The following is a 19,319-nucleotide window of genomic DNA, read 5'->3' as shown; positions in this document are numbered from 1 at the left end:
CATATAGCTGTTGGTTCCACCATGCATGGGAATAGTCTAGGTGTTGTTTCGACCTCTAATCTCTCTGTTTCTGGAGTCTTCCATGTATCTGACCTATCCTATAATTTGTGCTCTGTGGGACAATTAGCTGAACTAGGTTATTGCCTTATTTTTTTACTATTCTGGGTGCATTGTGTAGGATCCGAGGACGGGGCAGGAGCTTGGGACCGGTCCTAGAGTTAGGAGTATGTTTCCTGTGGACAATCTTCATCTTCCACATGTTGCTCCTGTTTCTGTTGCTGCTGCAGCTGCTGCAGTTTCTTCCTTACCATCTCTTGCACTTTGACATTCTTGTCTTGGTCATGCACCATCTTCTCGGGTAGAACAATTAGCTTCTAAGGGTCTGTTGGGTTTTATCTCCAAAGACAATTTTGATTGTACTTCATGTCAGTTAGGAAAATAGCTAGCTTTGCCTTTCAATAACAGTGAATCCATTTCTAATAGTATTTTTGAGATATTTCATTCTGATGTTTGGGGACCTTCTCCTGTTGCTAGTATTGATGGATCTCGATATTTTGTTGTTTTTATTGATGATTATTCTCGTTATAGTTGGATCTTTCCTATGAAATCTCGTTCTGAAATTTTACCAATTTATAGCAACTTTGCAAAAATGGTTGAAACACAATTCTCCAAACGTATCAAAACTTTTTGATCTGATAATGCTCTTGAATATACTCAATATGCGTTTCAAATTCTGTTACATTCCTATGGTATTGTACATCATCTAACTTGTCCAGGTACCTCTCAGCAAAATGGTCTAGCTGTCACGCCCCAAACCCGGTACCCGGATTTGTGACCATGACCGGCATGCTAATATCAAGCCTAAACTTGATATTAACAAGAACCAACTTAACTTTTTGAAAACTTTTACAAAAGATTTCCTCTTTCTTTTCATTTTTGTTTCTTTACTTAAATGATATAACCTTTCACTTGACATTTAGAGCATCTACATTGTACTCCAAAGAATAACATAATTCACCAATTGTTCAAAATTCGGAATTTCACATAATACATTTATTAATACTTTAAGGTATACACTTCTATTAGATCCTGAAATAAACAATGCTACAAATCTAAACATCATATTTCTAATTTAGGATCTATACATATGAAACTAAACCAGCTCCTTCCAAAACTTGACTAAGGCTCCCTCTGCTCCGAAATAAAACCTGCTAACTGAAAGAGTGGAAGGGGTGAGCTACATAGCTCAGTAAAGGTAAGATATATGAGAATTCAATAAGGATGCATGTAAATCAAATCATTTCATTCTATGAATATTCGAACAGGAGAACATCTTTTCATGCATAGTATTTTATACTATTCATAATAATAACTTATACGCTCTTCATAGAAAACAATTGTTCTCCTTTTTCTTATCAGTTTAATATTAACAAAACCTTTCGGATTAAACTTCTTTCATTTCCTACAAAGTCGCCATATATATTCTCATTACAAAATAATTATTTTAACTTAAATCAGATAATCGGCAACTTTGTATTAAACTAGAAACATCTTGACTAATAAGAAAACTTCTCTTCATAAACTTCTTCTCATAAAATTCTATATCTTTCGTGGTCATAAAACTTAACGTTTCATAAAAACAGATATCTGATAACTTTTAAATATAAACTTGCACTTTCATCAGAAACTTTATCTTTATAGCACAACAGAATTTCAGAAACTTTTATCTTTAATGAACAGCTTTTCTTTTCATTAGAAACTTCTTCTTGCCATGAGAGCTTTCACTTTTCACAATGCATTTAAACAAAATAATTCTCTCATGATTAATAACATAACATAGTTGTTCATAACATATTGGTTAGTCCATGTCTGATAAGCTGTACAGAGAAGGCCTCATCACATTTGGGTGCCCCTGTGTGTATGATATTGTCCCCTTTGGGAGGCCTGATGGCACATCCCCTCCAGGTTTTGTTCCTCCCCGCCGTCTGTACACATTGGGGAGAAGGCCTTAATCAGATTAGAGTTACGGGCAACCCCATTTCCTCTACTTTAAATGGCCTAGAGTTACAGGCAGCCCCATTTCCTCTACTTTAAATGGCCAAACAGATAACATATTTCCATGGAAAGCCAATAATTAACCCTTACTGGCTGAGTTCAGATTACCAGAGGACATAACCCGAAAACATTTCATACTTTACATCATATTGAAATTTCTTATCTTGCATAACATTTCATAATAATAGCATTTCCATTCTTTTCTTTAAACATCATGTTCGTCGAATCAGTAATAGCATCAATATGCTTAAATCCTATACATAAGTTTTCGAAAGCTCACGAACATGTCTTTGTCAGAATAATGACTATATGTCATATCTCTAATCAAAAACATTTTAATGTATAATATACTTTAAAATAACCTCATGACTTACCAAATACCCATATAACTTATCCCTTATCTGAAAGCAGAGGAACCGAGAGCCTAAAGTCGAAGGAGCTTAGACTTGGATACTGGTAACACCTAAACCAAATATCAAAGCTTATTACTATCTATAATTCGTTATCATAAACTTCACATTCATCTCAAATGTCTATTTCTTAGAATCAAGGAAGTCCTAATCCCACCTCAAAGAGGTTCCCACAAACACAAAATGCATTCATTAGACAACATGATGTACTAAATCATAGAGAAACCAATTTGTAAAATTTATGTATGATTCTAACATACCAAAGGATGAGCATATTAAATTATAGTTCAAAAAATTCACCCTAACTTGAGAATTAAATCCACAAAGTTAGGCATGTCCCTTACTGTTCACTGTTCTATTCCAGCAGCATATGCCCCATTTGTAAAATACAAACGGGCTGTCCAAACACACCCAATTGTCATGAAATTTTATATAACTACTCCCCTGTATGTTCATTATAAACCATAAAAATTTCGGAGTCAAAGAATAAACTCATGATTTACTAAAAATCACGTAAGACAGCATACTCAAATCTGCCCTGACAGGATTTCATGCAACTTATAAATTAAACCATTATTTTTATATTAATCCAAATGCTGTGAGACCAATTCAATGACAACCACAAGTGTCTTAGGTTTCATAGGAATTATCCCTAGCATCCAAATTCACTATATAAAATTTAATACATAATATATCATGCATGAACACAGAATCTGTCACAGTGACAGCTTTGCAACGTTTTCTTCTAAATTCACAAACAATTATCAAACGATGGTATTTTCATATGGAGATTTTTATACACTCATTAGACATGTTAGAAAACACTTATATACAGTCATTTAACCATTTAGAGCAAAATACACACAACCAAAAATCCCAGCAGCAGCATCAAAATACTCATCCTAACTTTTTCTTACTTCCTTAATCCTATAAAATCATTAAATAGTAAAAACCCTAACCTACCTTCAACAAATCACCAACACAATTTCAAAGCTTCTTAAAACAGCATATATATATATATAGACTTAAAAATACCATTACTAAAATTATTTAAAGAAAAACATGGATTCTAAGAGGAGAGTAGTTAGAGCCCTTGCCAAGTTTATGTTTCTTGAGGGGAAAAATAGACATAGAACCACTCATGAAAGAATGGTAGAGAGCTTGAGAGAGTTTTCTGGTTCCTTAGAGAGAATATGAAGAAGAATTGAGTTTTCTTTTGCTGTGTGAACCTGTGGACTTGAGGGAAGACTCAAGAGAGCTTCCAAGCACTTTCCTTAAGACAAAAGAGAGAAAAGTGAAGTGAGAGTTTTCTGATTTAATTGGACCCGTGGAAAAAGAGAGCGGGAGCTTCTTGAGTCTTCTTTCTTTGAGAAAGTCAAAGAAAAGATAAAGGTGCAACCAATAAGAACAAAGAAGGAAGAAAACAAAGAAGTAAAGCAAGAATGACCAAGGGAATTTCTGGTGCAGCCAAGAAGTCCAGCAAAATATCTTGGGTGATTCACGTGTATTGCTAGGAAAGAAAGGATAACTAACCTTTTCAACTTTTAGTATTTATACCTTTCACCCTCCCATAGTTCTATATTCTAGAAAGGCCCAAATAACAAAATAACATTGCAAGTAAACTCTTACCTTTATACACTTAATTAAACACCAACGATTATATATCTAATAACTTAAACCACTTAATATAATTTTGTACATACTTAGTATATATTTAAAATACCGATAGCAATTCAGTTATGTATAATCTTTACAATTTTTATTTAATGGTATTATAAAATAATATGTTTATTAAATACTCTTATATTAATTTTAGAAAGTAAGTGGCTTAAAAATAATAATTAACCACTCAAGCACATAGTTTAATTATAAAATTGGATCGGGGTGTTACATGCAAAAGAAAACTTCGTCATATTCTTGACACTGTTCGTGCTCTTTTTCTTTCTGCCAAAGTTCCTGCCTTATTTTGGGGTGAAGCTGCTCTTCATACTGTTCATGTGATTAATCACATTCCAAGCACTGTCATCCATAATCAGACCCCATATGAGCGTTTGATTGGGTCGCCCCCTGACTATCATCACCTTCGCTCATTTGGATCTACCTGTTTTGTTCTCCTTCAACCTCATGAGCATATCAAACTTGAGCCTCAATCTAGACTTTGTTGTTTCCTTGGTTATAGTGAAACTCAAAAAGGGTATAGGTGTTATGATCCTGTCTCTCATTGTCTTCATGTTTCTCGTAATGTTGTCTTTTGAGAACACCGATTGTTTATTAAACTTTCTCACTTTTGTTCTTCCCTGACTGCCTATTCTGTTTTAAAAATCTTTCCAGATGAGTCTCCTGTTCCTTCTACAAATACTTTTGATCCTCCTTTGAACTTTTCTCCAGATATTTTTGATGCTTATCCTAGACAGGTCGAAGATGAACAGGTTGATGACGAGCTACCCCACCTTGAGCTTGGATCCCCTGCTCCTGCTCCGCCTGAAGATCCTCCACAAGACATTCCACCTCGCCACTCAACCCGGGTAAGATCCATTCCTTCACATTTACTTGACTATCATTGTTACACTGCCCTTGCTACTTTTCATGAGCCTCAGACCTATCGTGAGGCCTCCACTGACCCTTTATGGCAGATTGTAATGAAAGAGGAACTTGATGCATTAACCAAAAATCATACTTGGGATTTGGTCACTCTCCCTCCTAGACAGTCTGTGATTGGTTGTAAGTGGATCTATAAGATCAAACCCGCTCTAATGGGTCCATTGAGCCTTACAAGGCTTGTCTTGTTGCAAAAGGTTTTACACAGGAGTATGGGATTGATTATGAAGTGACCTTTGCTCTAGTGGCTCGTATCTCCTTTGTTTGTGCCCTCTTAGCTGTTGCTGCTGCTAGTAAATGGGATCTTTTTCAGATAGATGTTAAAAATGCCTTCCTTAATGGGGATCTGAGTGAAGAAGTCTATATGCAACCTCCTCCTGGTCTCTCTGTTGAATCAAACAAGGTTTGTCACATTTGACGTAAACTTTATGGCCTTAAACAAGCTCCATGAGCTTGGTTTGCCAAGTTTAGCTCCACTATCTTTCACTTGGGTTACACTGCCAGTTCATATGATTCTACCTTATTTCTTCGTTGCACTAATAAAGGCACCATTTTTGCTTCTTCTATATGTGGATGATATGATCATAACTAGTGATGACCTTAGTGGCATTCAAGAACTCAAGAATTTTCTCAGTCAGTAGTTTGAGATGAAAGATCTTGGACATCTCAGCTATTTCTTGGGTCTTGAAATTACTCATTCCACAGATGGTCTCTATAATACTCAAGCCAAGTATGCTTTTAACCTTTTGTCTTGAGCTGGACTCACTAATAACAAAACTGTTGACACTCCAGTTGAGCTTAATGTGCATTTGACACCCTCGGAGGGGGAAACCATTATCTAATCCTTCTCTTTATAGACGATTGAAAGTTCAAAAACGTGTACCAATACACTTTTGAACGTTTAGACCCCCAAAAAATTAACTTAACCAACACAAGTAATATGTCAAACAACTAGTGTGCGGAAACTTAACATATGCTATAATATGAAATTGGTTAAACAACTATCTAAGCCATAACAAAATTAAACCACAGCAGATAATGTAAAGGCAGAGATAGAGAGGAAGGAAGATGCAAACACAAAGATAACACCCGATGTGTTATCGAAGAGGAAACCGAAGACCTCGGCGAAAAACCTCTCCGCCGCCCTCCAAGCGGTAATCAATCCACTAGAAAATACAGTTGGGATACAAGGACAGCAATAGACCCTCCAAGCCTAATCTACCCAGTGCACCTAAGCCCTCCAAGCTTCTTGCTCCAACGAGGTTGCGCCGAACCTTTTTCTTTTCTAGCTTCCCGGATTCCGCTACTACGCCGTAGCATCAACCAATGAAGATTGGCTCCTTCCTAACTGCTTCCCAGAACTCCAAACGACTGTCTCACAGAGATGATAATGGTGAGAACCAGGTTTGGTATAATGCCTCTCAAGGTTTTGACAATGGAGAGGAAGAGAGTGAGGGATTTTGATGAGACTCTAAGGTAGGGATTGTGTGTGAAACAATCTTGTTTTTCTTTAGGGTTTCTCTCTCAAAATTCTCTCTGGAAGCCCTCTTTCAATCGTGGGTTAAAAGGGTATTTATACTGGAGTGAAGAGGAATGTGAAACGTCAGGTTTTTCCAAAACAGGGGTGGCTCGCGGCTTGACCTCGCGACTTGACCAAGTCGCGAGATCCAGTCGCGAGTTAACCGTATGGCCAGTTGTCCTGTTTTGTCCTGTAGTGCTCCAGCTAGCATGACTGTTCATCTTCCAGCATGCTTGGCACGTGTGCAGCTTCTGGCGGCTTGCAGCCGCGAGTCCACCCGCGAGTCCCAGCCGCGACACTCTGTTTTCTTGCACACTCTTGAGCAATCTTCACTCTATCTCACTCACTACCCTTACAGCAATCCCACCTAAATACAGGGTTACTAAATGCTGAATTACAAGCAAATTTGGTACGGAATAAAGCCAATTAGATAATTGAATAAATTCAACCTTACAATCTCCCCCTTTGGCTATTCCGTGACAAAACCCTAAAACAGACTCTAGACTTAACATATGAGTTGGGAACAGTTGAACAAAACTCACTCACACCTAACTCTAGAAGCTGTGAAGCACTTGAATCATATGAACATAAACTCCTGAAACACAACAATACACCATGATCATTGTAAGCAGAAAATTATAAATGCATATGAAACAGTCAATATGAGATCAAGCATAAGATGGAGTTAATAAACAAACCATGGCTTGATCAACCAAGTGAACACCACAAGGTAGTGATCACAGTGCTCATTCACACTTGGAATGAACATAAGGACATACAAGTTAACAAGCACAAGGCAAGACACTTGTATGCTCAACACTCAACCAATGCATAGCACACAAGGCATATGCATCTAGGAACAATCCTACAAGGGCACAAGAGTGACAGTACATAAACCAAAATGCATAACATTTAGATTAAAGTACTGATTTTAACATAGCATAAAGGCTGCACAAAGCAAGGTACATACCATAAAGCCTACAAACCTATGCATAAAACATTAACCCTAAAAGCTTACAAAAGCACATGGGTACAAAGCACATTATATTGAATAAAAACTTAAACAATATAAACTAAAAGTGCTTAAAATTTCTCCCTTTCAAAGTGATGAGAAGCTGTGATGCACTTGGAACATATATACTTGTAACCTGAAACACTTGCACAAAACACATTAGACCCTCAAGGTAAAGCAAGTAATAAAAGGACAAATATAATGTAACAAGCAAATTGCGATCAAGTAAACATGATGTAAAACATATGAGCAACTTAATCAAACACCAAAACAGTCATATAGAAATGACTACAATGATCACATAGCAAAGCAAATGATCATTCGAACATGCATTCAATGAAGCACAATAGCATAGGGATATATGCATGTCCAAAACACAAACATGATGCAATGAGAACACCAAAGCATAACACAAAGCACCATAAAGCCAACAAGAAAACAAACATAACAAAGTTTTCTAGTTAACACAATGTCTTCTCCCCCTTGGTATATGCATCTCCCCTATGGAATATCTCTCCCCCTACAAATGTGCATGTGAGAAATAGAATTTCTCCCCCTAAGGATGTGCACAAGAGTCATATAGAAATGACAAAATACTCCGAAACATTCTCTAGAGTATACTCTCCCCCTTTTTGTCATGAATAGACAAAGGGTCAAGAAGAAACGAGGGCAAGAGATGAAGGTATGAACAATGCTAATGATGCATGAGGGGTGCAAGATGAATGAGAAAATGAAGCTCAAACCTAAGACAAAGTAAAATGCTACAAAGCATAAGACAGACATGACATGCTAGGATGAAGAGGCAAGGTATAGACCAATGCATGACAAGGGTAGCAAAGGTGTGTGCAAGAGGTGGCTAAGTGCAATGCATGACCAATGCATGAAAAATGCACATGTGGGGTAAGGTGTGTTAAATACACAACCAAAGAACCAAACATGTTCCTAATGAGGAAACATGAGAAACCCCAAAGTTTGGTACTCATCGGAGTCCAAACAAGCGAGAAAATGTCTAAGAGGCATTTTATCAAACACCTAACATGCACACTATGAACAAAAATGTGAAACAATGCATGAACATCATGAAATCCACCCTTAATACATGTTCTTACTGCCACAAGGGGCCAACATCCAAAGCATATCAACAAAAGAAACCAATCCCATGAAGAAAATTGACAAAAAAAAAAGTTTTCCCAACCCCTATGATGAAAATCCCAACCAAGAGCACAAAACTCTCCAAAACATAATCTAAGGATCAAAATCAATGAAAAGAGTTTATAATTACCTTAGAGATGTTAATGGATTGAAAAACCATTCAAATTGGTTGGGTTTTGATGTAAAAATATTGAAAGAGGGGTTTTAGAGAGGATGGGAGAGGTTTAAAACAAGTTTCCCACGAAAAAGCTCTTTAAAAAGCTGATTCTGGGCGACTCGCGACTGGCGAGTCGCGAGCCAAGTCGCGAGTGAGCCGCGAAACCTCTCTGTCTGAACTCGCGGCTTAGACTCGCGGCTTGCAAGCCGCCAAACCGACCAGCCAAAACTGGCAGCTTGCTGGCAGCTCACGCAAGTAGCCAAAACGAGTGGCCAAAAAATCTGACACTTGTTTTTCAAACCAGAACATGTTTAAACATTGAAAAACAAAGTAAACACTAAACATGAACTCAAAGAGTGATAAAAATCACTTCCAAAAACATATAAAATGATCAAAAATCTTTTTGGATTGAACCATATATGATAGAGCACACACACATCACATTTAGACAAGTACAATCTAACAAATGAATGAGACATTCATTGAACATTAGACATGTGTGTTGTGTGTGTGTATCAAATGTGGAATAGTCCTTAGTCTAGAGTGAAGCTTCAACGATCAATTCAATCAAGTCATACACAACTAGTGCTAAGTCAAGTGGTCTATCTCAATTATAGAAATGAACATATATGACCTCCCACAAGAAAATGATTACATATGATGAAGCTTTTCATTTGGCTTCTTTACAATTCATAACATTTGATCATTTTGAATCAAAACATCTCATTTTGAGATTGATGCCTGAAATTTGTGATATTTCAATTTGATGAACAAGCCTTTGGCTTTTTGGGCATCATACAATTTCATTTAAGTCGCTTTCCCTTTTTCCTAGTCGAATACTAGTATGTGCGACGGCTTTTGCAGCTCATTATCTCTTTTCATTTTGAGATTTACATTTATTGAGCTCTTTAAGCAATAAAAATAAAAGAGTGGGAAGAGATATAAGCACAAGTCTACGCATGTATCAAGACCAACATGACTATTGACTAATCATTCATGACAAGCTTGAAGATCGATTTACAACAATCACACAAAGATGTCAAGATTTTTCCCACAAAGATATAAGTGCAAAAATAACAAGCTAAGCTCGAAAAATGCATAAAGCCATTTGTACAAAGGTACAAGGCCAAACTCACATGTGATATGTGCTCAAACAAATACGATCAAACTTTTTGAATTTTTCACTTTTTATGTGGTTTTGGATTTTTACTCACACAAAATAGAACCATAAAAGTAAGATTAAAAACGAAACAATGCATACAAATAAATGCAAGATGCACAAAATGCATGAAGATATGACATTTAATGCATGAAAGGTCCTACAAAGATCGAAAGAATTAGATCAAGGACCAAAAGAGCAAAAGCTCAACCATAGGAACCCTTCCTCATCCAAACGGAACGATTGTTTGGAATGAGTGTCTCAAGAGAAGCGAGACGAGGGTTGGAAGAATGAGAACCGGAGATGCACATAGTCAAGGAGTTAAGAGCATTAAACATTTTCTTTAACAACATGCTATTTTCACTCAAATCCAGTTTACTCTTTTTAGCACAACTTCCAAAAAACTCAAGTTTCTCTTTTCTTTTGATTCTCTTAAGAGCTCGAAACTTAGAGCAATGAGGTCTTAGATGACCAAAGGCACCACAATGGTGACAAACAATGTGTTTAGGTCCACTAGGCTTTTTGGGAATGGATCTAGTAACATGGTTTTGTTCCCTCTTCAACTTATGATATTGAGGTCTTATATGACCAATCACACCACAATGGTGGCAAGTTGGAACAAACTTAGATTCATCCAAAGCCTTAGGTTGAGACCTAAACGAAGGTTTTGACTTAACAGTCTTTCTCTCCACCTTTTGATTTCTTTTATGTGGAGGAATGTACACCGATTTGTCCTTTAAGGTAGAACACACACTAGGCACAAAATCGGGTACCACAACATGATTGCAACAAATATTATCATCCATTTTATCAATGGGTTCAGCAATCAAACACTTGGCATGCATCTTAAGAGATTCATTTTCACATTTAAGATCATCAACAAGTTTGTTAGACAAAACAAGTTTAGCATCTAAGTTCATATTCAAACATTCAAACTCTTTCAGCTTTTCAAGAGAAATTTCAGCAAGTTTTTTATATTTCTCAACCAATTTGTTGGATTCATTGAGCTTAGCAATCAAATCATCCTTTTCACAAAATAACTTGCTCAAATTCTTTTGAAACTTCTTAGCATTTTTCTTCAAGAGTTTGTTAACAACACCCATGGATTCAATTAACATGTCATCACACTTATGAGGATTAACACTCATAGAGGCATTTTCACAAACATGTGGCATGTTACATTCATCACCAACCAAATCATGCAAAGAGGCATACAAAGCACAATCCATGGCAAATAAACATAAGGGGTCAAGGATCACACTTAGGTATTTAAACCACAACAAGTGTACCCGCTCTGATACCAATTGAAAGTTCAAAAACGTGTACCAATACACTTTTGAACGTTTAGACCCCCAAAAAATTAACTTAACCAACACAAGCAATATGTCAAACAACTAGTGTGCGGAAACTTAACATATGCTATAATATGAAATTGGTTAAACAACTATCTAAGCCATAACAAAATTAAACCACAGCAGATAATGTAAAGGCAGAGATAGAGAGGAAGGAAGATGCAAACACAAAGATAACACCCGATGTGTTATCGAAGAGGAAACCGAAGACCTCGGCGAAAAACCTCTCCGCCGCCCTCCAAGCGGTAATCAATCCACTAGAAAATACAGTTGGGATACAAGGACAGCAATAGACCCTCCAAGCCTAATCTACCCAGTGCACCTAAGCCCTCCAAGCTTCTTGCTCCAACGAGGTTGCGCCGAACCTTTTTCTTTTCTAGCTTCCCGGATTCCGCTACTACACCGTAGCATCAACCAATGAAGATTGGCTCCTTCCTAACTGCTTCCCAGAACTCCAAACGACTGTCTCACAGAGATGATAATGGTGAGAACCAGGTTTGGTATAATGCCTCTCAAGGTTTTGACAATGGAGAGGAAGAGAGTGAGGGATTTTGATGAGACTCTAAGGTAGGGATTGTGTGTGAAACAATCTTGTTTTTCTTTAGGGTTTCTCTCTCAAAATTCTCTCTGGAAGCCCTCTTTCAATCGTGGGTTAAAAGGGTATTTATACTGGAGTGAAGAGGAATGTGAAACGTCAGGTTTTTCCAAAACAGGGGTGGCTCGCGGCTTGACCTCGCGGCTTGACCAAGTCGCGAGATCCAGTCGCGAGTTAACCGTATGGCCAGTTGTCCTGTTTTGTCCTGTAGTGCTCCAGCTAGCATGACTGTTCATCTTCCAGCATGCTTGGCACGTGTGCAGCTTCTAGCGACTTGAAGCCGCGAGTCCACCCGCGAGTCCCAGCCGCGACACTCTATTTTCTTGCACACTCTTGAGCAATCTTCACTCTATCTCACTCACTACCCTTACAGCAATCCCACCTAAATACAGGGTTACTAAATGCTGAATTACAAGCAAATTTGGCACGGAATAAAGCCAATTAGATGGTTGAATAAATTCAACCTTACAACGATTGGTTGGCAACTTAGTTTATTTCACAGTTACTCGTCCAGACATTTCTTATGTTGTTCATCAGGTGAGCCAGTATCTGTCTGCTCCATGATCAACTCACTATACTGCTGTTCTGCGCATACTTCGATACCTGAAGGGCACTCTCTCCCATGGCCTTTTCTACTCAGCTCAGTCTCCTCTTGTACTTCGTGCATTCTCTGATGCTGATTGGGCAGGAGATCCCACTAATCACAGGTCCACTACAGGTTATTGCTTTCTCCTTGGTTCTTCCTTGATTTCTTGGCGAAGTTAGAAACAAACTTTCGTAGCCCACTCTAGTACTGAAGCAGAATATCATGCTCTTGCTGATACCACATCTGAGCTCCTTTGGCTATGATGGCTTCTTAAAGATTTGGGTGTGTCCACATCCTTTGCTACTCCCCTTTATTGTGACAACCAAAGTGCCATTTATATTGCTCACAATGATGTCTTCTATGAACGGACTAAACACATTGAGATTGATTGTCATTTTATCCGTTATCATATTGTCCATGGTGCTCTTAAGATTTTCTCCATCTCCTCCGAAAATCAACTTGCAGATATCTTCACCAAGTCACTTCCTAAGGGCGTACTCGTGATTTGGTTGACAACTTCAAGCTGGTCTCATATCCACCTTGAGTTTGAGGGGGGCTGTTAATGTATATTATGTTATGGGCTTTAGGCCTAGCTAGTTTACTTGTATAGCACACTTGTACTTGTATTACACTTTACTTGTACCGCACACATATGCTTACTTGTACTGCACACATATGCCTCCTATATAAAGGCACTCATATATATTCTTTGATTATGAAATACAATACAATCATTCAGTATTTCTAACAATCACATTACCTAATCTAATATGTGACCTTATCGCTCTATTGCCAACATTGTATTTCTTTTGATGTAAAACATTTGTTCTAATTCCCTATTCACTCCCTATCTCACAAAATCTCACAACATTTTTCATAACAAGTTTGTTTTCAGTTTTGGTGGATCTCGAAATAATATTTATATTATTTTATCTTGACTTATGGTGGATTAACACATCAACAAGTTGATAAAATGTTGTGATATTTTGTTGTGGTCATAGAAAAATTCAATTCCTATTTCAAAATGCAATATACATGACCATGTAACCCCACCTCCCCCCCCCCCCTTCCCTCCCCAAAAAAAGTTACTTCCTCACTAGTAGAAGAATTTTTTTTTTTTTTTAGTAAATTAAACCAACTCTAGCTTCAACTAAACTCAGCCAGCCTAGAGGGGTTATTTACTGTGAGTGATGACCCATTGTGTAATGTTATGGTTAGACCTTTATTAGCTTCAAAGTTTTTGTGAGATTTGTTTTTACAAAAAATTTAAATATGGGCCGGGTCAAGTCTTTCTTTAGTATGGATCCTGTCTCTATAGAAAGAGTGATGGGTTCTATTGCAGCCCACAGGGATCCATGATGAGACTTGAGATGAGAGTGAAGGATGGCGGAGTTAATAGGCAGCGCTTCAATGCTGTAGTGGTTATTGTGGTATATCACTTTCCCTAGAAATGCAGTCACCAAACATAAGTATGCACTTACATGACTAATCTAGTCATATTATGTAATTCGCTATATACAGTGTGTGTTTGGCTCCATATTAAAAAGCCAACTTATTTTTGCTATTATTCATGAGTTTCACTGCACTTTTTGATACTATTTATGAGTCCCACCATATTATTTTAGCTAATTTTTACCTTTATTTACAGTATTTTCAGCAAAAAGTTTTCAATTTCAACAAAATAAGTGGATCCCAAATGAATCCACAATCCTGTGTCATGGTCTTTTGTTAAGTTGCATGGTAATTGATGTGTGTGCTTTGCGAGTAATTCTTACGTATTTTTGGAGTACAATGAATAGTGCTCCCTCCTCTCATATTTTCACTCATTAAATTTATCATGAGGTTTATCATGAATGTGAAAGAAGGGAGCACTATTTCATTATACTCTAGAAGTGCCCAAGAATGAGACTTTGGTTTGTTGCATATTTGGACTCCAAAATTTAAAGTTTGGGACTTCACTATTTGGGTATGTATTGTCTAACTTAATCTAAAAGATTGTTTGGTTGTTGTTGTTGTTGTTGTTTTTTTTTTTTTTTTTTTTTTTTTTTTTTTGGGTCCTCAATAAGATGACTTTGCAATTAATAAGCATCATTATCAACTATTAATTTTCTATGTTAAAATAAATTCTTAAATAAAAGAATTAAACATCAATTTAATAAACATATAATGAAGTTAATCTTAGTTTAACTCTCAATCCTCAAGAGGTACATGAACTATTTTTTCCCCCTTTAAATTGTTGATATGTTTGTTTTCAATAAACAATTTTTTGCACTAGAATTCACAAATAATGAAAAATTATGGACGAAAAATAGAACATCACCATGATGAGTTTGATTTGCAGTTCATAAAACCAGAAAATGGGTTTATGAGGAAACACTTGATCGAGAAGCAAGCACATAGGCTTGACTACATGCTCACGTTGGTCTCTACCCCACTATCCACCAAGACTAGGACTGTTAATCGTGCTTCTTTCATTAGTCAAGTACTGAGATTCCATGTGTGGGAACAATAAATTCTTCTCTATCACCACCTCCCTTGCACACGAGAGAATCCATTATGTTTCCATAACATGCATTCTCCCCCTCACATGAGGAGTGAACCCCACAAGTGTGGGGTCCTATTTGCACAATGAATTGGTCATTTTTTCCTCGTCATATACTATTCAAGTCTTCTGCTTAAACGGAATTGGTTTTCTTTCCTTTAGCAAATGCTTTTAAAAACCTTTTATGAAAAAAAAAAAAAAAAAACACAACTCGACAGTCTAAAATAGATTTTACTATAAAGTTGAAAATGATATTCTAATAGAATCATAAGCTTGATTACCTTCCCACATAGGTCTATCCTTATAGAAAAACAGAGGTTCACCGAATATGGACTTTAATCGTGCTACTTCAATTAGTCTAGCACTAAGAAAAATATCTTTTCTTCTTTGTTATCTCATGGTCAACTCCAATTCACAAAAACTTGTCTATTTATTCCTTGTCTATACGGTACAAGTCTTGTCTAGTGTGAATGTGTGAATTGATAGCTCTCTATTTTCTTCATTTTCTTTGCCCCAATCATTCCTTGAATGCAAACCACAAATGTTTTTTTTTTTTTTTTTTTCAATTACGTTGACAGGAGTGGAATTTTGGGACGCACACATCTATATATAAAAAGTTAATGTGAATACAGTCAAGCATATGAAACAGTTTTTTTTTTTTCATATGCTTGATACCACCAAGACTAGGACTGTTAATCGTGCTACTTTCATTAGTCAATTCATTAGTCAAGCACTGAGATTTCATATGTCTGGGAATAGTAAATTCTTCTATATCATCACCTCCCTTGCACGAAAAAATCCATCATGTTTTCGTAAGATACATCTCCTCCTCACATGAGGGTAGACCCCATAAGTGTGAGGTCTTGTTTGCACAATAAATTGGCCATTTTTTAATTGTCATGTACTGTACAAGTCTTTTGTTTAAACAGAATTGGTTCTCTTTTGTTTAGGAAATACTTTTAAAAACCTTTTATGAAAAAAAAAATCTAAAAATAGGTTTTACTATAAAATAAAAAATGATATTCTAATAGAATCATAGGCTAGATTACATTCCCACGTAGGTCTATCCTTATAGAAAAAAAGAGGTTCATCGACTATGGACATTAATCGTTCTACTTCAATTAGTCAAGCACTGAGAAAAATAGCTGTTCTTCTTTGTCATCACATGATCACCTCCAATTCACAAAAATTTGTCCATTTATTCCTTGTCATGTACGGTACAAGTCTTTTCTAGTGCGAATTGATAGCTCTCTGTTTTCTCCATTTTCTTGGCCCCATTCATTCCTTGAATGCAAACCCACAAATGTTTTTTATTTTTTATTTTCCAAATTCATAATTATTTCTTGTGTAATTTAACTTACTGACCAAAAAAATCAAAAGAAAAACAAAAAATCTTCCAAGTTAGATTGCCCTGTTATTTCGCAAGGAGAAACTTAACAATAAATCCAAAGACGACTTATTTCATAATTAAAAAAAATAAAATTTGAGAAAATTTTTGTACCTCTAAACTTATTGATTTAAGCCCGTTAATGCATTTAATCTCACATCTTTTCCTCTTTTTACTTAATTATTATTGTTTATATATATATATGAGTTGGATTCAAGTTACACCTGGTGTAATTCTAAGCAATATTACAACTAAATAACTTATTATTGAATTCATATTTTGAAAATTCAATCGTTAAATTACATATTCTATATGTTCTTAACATACATGTCAAATTTCATACCAATCAGATGTAATTTACCATTTGATCCATAAACTAATCTTTTATGCATTATTTCAAATTACAAAATTTTGAATTTAAACAATTGATTGATGACATGGCTATTGATCTTTGGTCACTTTATTTTGCAAGTATAGAGAATATACGAAGATAATGTAATCTAACGATGAATTTATCAAAATTTGTATCTAATTAAAAATTATTGGTTTGACATGTGCAGTTCACCATGATGAGTGTGACATGTGCAGTTCATAAAACTAGAAAAAGGGGTTTATGAGGAAATACTTGATTGAGAACAAGCACATAGGCTTGACTACATGCTCACGTAGGTCTCTACCCTGATATCCACCAAGACTAGGATTGTTAATCGTGTTACTTTCATTAGTCAAGCACTGAGGTCATGTTTGGTTTACCCAATTTTCATCACCCATTGCTCAATTCTTATCACCCATCACTTACTTTTAGTGGGACCCACACCATTTGTGCTTGTTTGGCTTTGTTTTGGTTTCTCACTTTCCATCACTCATAACTCAAAAAAGTGAGTTAGAGTGATGGAAAATGGAAACACATTTTCAGTGTTTCCAAATTATGAGATATGGGTGATGGTGGCAAAGTTGTGATTAACTAAAGCCCAGTGGGTCCCAGCCGAAGGTCAAGTCCCCTCCCATGTAGAGCAAGTGCAGAGAACTTATGGAGCCAGCGGTCATATACACTATTCCAATTTCAGCTTTAATGCAATCACCTCATTCACTTTCAATACCTCTCTTCAATTTCACATTTTGTGGGACCCAGTGAGTGACATAAAGTTGAGTTTTTGAATTAGAAAATCCATTGAGGTATTCCACCCAAACGACCCACCAAGCAGAGTTATGAGTTTATTTGAGTTAGAGTTATAAGAATTGAGTTAGGAGTTTGAGTGAGGAGATTTGATTGATGGGTGATAAGTGATGAGTAACCTTCAAATCAAACAGGGTCAGTTACCATATTTAGGTACTGTTCTTTAAATTTTTCTCTTAAAATTTTGTTATGTGAATTTTTTCTCATGGAATAAAAGTGTATTTTTTAGTGAAGAGGGGAATCTAAGGAATAGCACCTAAGGTACTGTACCTAAATTTTGTCAAATGTTAAATTATGCCATAAAGACATTGATTTAAGAAGGATTTTTAGAAATGAAGGATTTTTAGAAATATTTTATAGGAAAATAATAAAATGATTAATTTTTTGACAGTTTTTTATATACTAATATGGTTTATTAACAATTATCCTAAATTTCAATAAGAACAAATACCAATAAAGCAAAACTAAAATAGGACTCTTCAAAAAAAAAAAAATGTAAAATACTGGTAATATCCTAAAGGTTTAGGTTAATGCCAATTAAGTCTAAAATTTTTTGAAACTGACCCACTGGGTCCCTAACCTAACTTAGTCCCCTAAATCGTTACACATTTATACACACACACACACAAAATGAGAGAAGAGAGGTTTGACCCTTAGATATTTCCAATATTAACCAATTTAATTATAAGACTTTCAACAACTAATATTAAATCTTTAAAACTAGATAAATGGGAGAGATTGAAAGTAGGTAGTGTTTGGGTATTTTTATTTTATTGGAATTTTCAGTGTATGATAATCTATGTTTTTTAGAAAGACCAAGTGAGCTATTTAATGACCCACAATATTTTAACACAATTGTGGCATACATACCAACTATATGAAGGATTGACTAATACAATTACACAAATGTTTTCAATAGAAATATGTGTAAAATTCTTCGACAATAAGTTGAGCACATTTTTTTTACCTCAATAATCTGAGCAAGAGATTTGAAGGAAGGTATAGCAGAAGGAAGTCCCTAAGTGAAAATATGCCTGATTGGTCTTTCGGGAGGTACATGGTAATGCTACATCCTAGCTTGAAACACAGTTTTATAGACAGATATATTTCCTATCAATATTATCACAAGAAAAATTGATAGATTTGGAAAGAAGCATATTAGGTGAACCTAAATTGTATTGTAGATATATCATATTAATGCTCAGTTTGGTTTGAGAGGAAAGAAGGGAGAGTAGAGTAGAGTTGGCCAAAAATTAGCCTAGTACTCAGCCCACTTTACTCTACTTCCTTTTATGTACTCCTCTCCTCCCTCAATCTAAATAGGCCATAAATACTAAAGAGTAATATGCTCAAATTTTATGCTAAATCTCCTAAGTATTTGTTGTTTATTTGTGTTCACTTGATATAAATTATTCCCGTTGATTTATTTTCCTTTGAAAATAAGTGTAGGAAAAATTATACATCTAAAAAAATGAGCCTTTAAAATTAAACTATTTTTTAAAAGGCTAAACCAATCATACACATAGCAAACCATTAAAACGATTTCAATTAGCATTTGAATAAACTTGAATTTGGGTCTGTGTAAATTGTGAACCTCAGTCAATATTGGAGTATCTTT

The 19,319-nt window shown here is 35.8% G+C and overlaps 1 protein-coding gene and 1 long non-coding RNA gene across 2 annotated transcripts in view; one reads left to right on the top strand and one right to left on the bottom strand.

Annotated features, from left to right (window-relative positions):
- The window catches only part of LOC126715773 (LRR receptor-like serine/threonine-protein kinase EFR), a 138,896-nt gene that overhangs the window by 39,821 nt on the left and 79,756 nt on the right, over window positions 1-19,319 (top strand). The window lies entirely within an intron of this gene.
- Window positions 954-2,518, bottom strand: LOC126715777 (uncharacterized). The gene is made up of 2 exons (XR_007651925.1): window positions 2,430-2,518; window positions 954-1,215 (listed from the first exon to the last, which is right to left on the bottom strand). It is a non-coding gene; the product is annotated as an uncharacterized LOC126715777 (long non-coding RNA).

This window comes from Quercus robur, chromosome 2 (genome assembly GCF_932294415.1).
Source record: "Quercus robur chromosome 2, dhQueRobu3.1, whole genome shotgun sequence".
Classification (NCBI taxonomy): domain Eukaryota; kingdom Viridiplantae; phylum Streptophyta; class Magnoliopsida; order Fagales; family Fagaceae; genus Quercus; species Quercus robur.
This window is presented reverse-complemented; position numbering and strand designations above follow the sequence as displayed.